Source organism: Microcebus murinus, chromosome 8 (genome assembly GCF_040939455.1).
Source record: "Microcebus murinus isolate Inina chromosome 8, M.murinus_Inina_mat1.0, whole genome shotgun sequence".
In the NCBI taxonomy this organism is placed as follows: Eukaryota; Metazoa; Chordata; class Mammalia; order Primates; family Cheirogaleidae; genus Microcebus; species Microcebus murinus.
The window spans coordinates 25,317,636-25,321,161 of NC_134111.1; positions in this window are offsets into that span (position 1 = coordinate 25,317,636).

The following is a 3,526-nucleotide window of genomic DNA, read 5'->3' on the forward strand; positions in this document are numbered from 1 at the left end:
TTTTTCTGTATGGCTCCCCCTGTGGTGTCACACGTAAAAAGTACTTTCTTTCTTTTTTTTTTTATTTCAGCATATTATGGGGGTACAGATTTTAAGGTTTCAATAAATGCCCATTTCACCCCTCCCCCCACAAGTCTGAGTCTCAAGCATGACCATCCCCCAGAAGGTGCACATCTCACTCATTATATATGTATATACCCGCCCCCCTCCCCCTTCCCACCTGCCCAATACCCTATTACTGCAGTACCTATGTGACCACTTAGGTGCTGTTCAGTTAATACCAATTTGCTGGTGAGTATATGTGGTGCTTCTTTTTCCATTCTTGGGAAACTTCACTTAATAGTATGGGTTCTAGCTCTAACCAGGAAAATATAAGATGTGCTATATCACCATTGTTTCTTAGAGCTGAATAGTACTCCATGGTATACATATACCACATTTTGTTAATCCATTCTTGGATTGATGGGCACTTGGGCTGTTTCCACAGCCTTGCAATTATGAATTGTGCTGCTATAAACATTTGAGTGCAGGTGTCTTTTTTGTAGAGTGTCATTGGATCTTTTGGGTAGACGCCCAGCAATGGGATTGCTGGATCAAATGGTAGATTCACTTGTATCGCTTTAAGGTATCTCCATATTGCTTTCCACAGAGGTTGGACTAGTTTGCAGTCCCACCAGCAGTGTAGGAGTGTTCCTCTCTCTCCGCATCCACGCCAGCATTTATTGTTTGGAGACTTTTTGATAAAGGCCATTCTCACTGGGGTTAAGTGATATCTCATTGTGGTTTTTTTTTTTTTTTTTTTTTTTTTGGCATATTATGGGGGTACAGATTTTAAGGTTTCAATAAATGCCCATTTCCCCCCCTCCCCCCAAAAGTCTGAGTCTCCATCATGACCATCCCCCAGATGGTGCACATCTCACTCATTATGTATGTATATACCCGCCCCCCTCCCCCCTCCCACCTCCCCAATACCCTATTACTGTAGCACCTATGTGTCCACTTAGGTGCTACTCAGTTAATACCAGTTTTCTGGAGAATATATCTGGTGCTTGTTTTTCCATTCTTGGGATACTTCACTTAGTAGTATGGGTTCCAGCTCTAACCAGGAAAATATAAGATGTGCTATATCACCATTGTTTCTTAGAGCTGAATAGTACTCCGTGGTATACATATACCACATTTTATTAATCCATTCTTTGATTGATGGGCACTTGGGCTGTTTCCACAGCCTTGCAATTATGAATTGTGCTGCTATAAACATTCGAGTGCAGGTGTCTTTTTTGTAGAGTGTCACTGGATCATTTGGGTAGATGCCCAGCAATGGGATTGCTGGATCAAATGGTAGATTCAGTTGTATCGCTTTAAGGTATCTCCATATTGCTTTCCACAGAGGTTGAACTAGTTTGCAGTCCCACCAGCAGTGTAGGAGTGTTCCTCTCTCTCCGCAACCACGCCAGCATTTATTGTTTGGAGACTTTTTGATAAAGGCCATTCTCACTGGGGTTAAGTGATATCTCATTGTGGTTTTGATTTGCATTTCCCTGATGATTAGAGATGTTGAGCATTTCTTCATATGTTTGTTGGCCATTCTTCTGTCTTCTTTAGAAAAATTTCTGTTCAAGTCTTTTGCCCACTTTTTAATGGGGTTATTTGATTTTTTCTTCCTAATTTTCGTGAGTTCTAAGTATATTCTAGTTATCAGTCCCTTATCGGATGCATAGGATGCAAAAATTTTCTCCCATTCTGTAGGTTGTCTGTTTACTTTCATGACTATTTCTTTGGCTGTGCAGAAGCTTTGTAGCTTGATCATGTCCCATTTATTTATTTTTGTTGCTGCTGTGATTGCCTTTGGGGACTTCTTCATAAACTCTTTGCCCAGGCCGATGTCTAGGAGAGTGTTTCCAACTTTTTCCTCTAGAGTTCTAATAGTTTCATATCTTAGGTTTAAGTCTGTTATCCAGCGTGAGTTGGTTTTTGTGAGAGGTGAAAGGTGTGGGTCCTGTTTTAGCCTTCTACAGGTGGCTATCCAGTTTTCCCAGCACCATTTATTGAAGAGAGATTCTTTTCCCCAGCGTATGTTTTTGTCTGCTTTGTCAAAGATGAGATGGCTATATGAGGATGGTTTTATATCAGGATTCTCACATCTGTTCCACTGGTCAATATTCCTGTTTTTGTGCCAATACCATATTGTTTTAATTACTACAGCTTTGTAGTATAGTTTGATATCTGGCATATTAATGCCTCCCATTTTGTTTTTGTTGCCTAGAATTGCTCTTGATATTCGGGGTCTTCTTTGGTTCCATACGAAGCGTAAAATTATTTTTTCTATATCTGTGAAGAATGCTGATGGGATTTTAATAGGTATTGCATTGAATCTGTAGATCAGTTTGGGTAGTATAGACATTTTGATGATATTGAGTCTGCCGATCCACGAGCATGGTATGGATTTTCATCTGTTTACATCCTCTGCTATTTCCTTCCTCAGTGTTTCATAGTTCTCCCTGTAGAGGTCTTTTACCTCTTTGGTTAAATATATTCCTAGGTACCATTTCCCTGATGATTAGAGATGTTGAGCATTTTTTCATATGTTTGTTGGCGATTCTTCTGTCTTCTTTAGAAAAGTTTCTGTTCAAGTCCTTTGCCCACATTTTAATAGGGTTATTTGATTTTATCTTGCTGATTTTCGTGAGTTCTAAGTATATTCTAGTTATCAGTCCCTTATCGGATGCATAGGATGCAAAAATTTTCTCCCATTCTGTAGGTTGTCTGTTTACTTTCATGACTATTTCTTTGGCTGTGCAGAAGCTTTGTAGTTTGATCATGTCCCATTTATTTATTTTTGTTGCTGCTGTGATTGCCTTTGAGGACTTCATAAACTCTTTGCCTAGGCCGATGTCTAGGAGAGGGTTTCCAAAATTTTCCTCTAGAATTCTAATAGTTTCATACCTTAGGTTTAAGTCTGTTATCCAGCGTGAGTTGATTTTTGTGAGAGGTGAAAGGTGTGGGTCCTGTTTTAGCCTTCTACAGGTGGCTATCCAGTTTTCCCAGCACTATTTATTGAAAAGGGATTCTTTTCCCCAGCGTATGTTTTTGCCTGCTTTGTCAAAGATTAGATGGCTATATGAAAATGGTTTTATATCAGGATTCTCACATCTGTTCCACTGGTCCATATTCCTATTTTTGTGCCAATACCATATTGATTTAATTACTACAGCTTTGTAGTATAGTTTGATATCTGGCATATTAATGCCTTCCATTATGTTTTTGTTGCCTAGAATTGCTTTTGATATTCAGGGTCTTCTTTGGTTCCATACGAACTGTAAAATTATTTTTTCTATATCTGTGAAGAATGCTGATGGGATTTTAATAGGTATTGCATTGAATCTGTAGATCAGTTTGGGTATTATAGACATTTTGATGATGTTGAGTCTGCCGATCCACGAGCATGGTATGGATTTCCATCTGTTTACATCCTCTGCTATTTCCTTCCTCAGTGTTTCATAGTTCTCCCTGTAGAGGTCCTTTA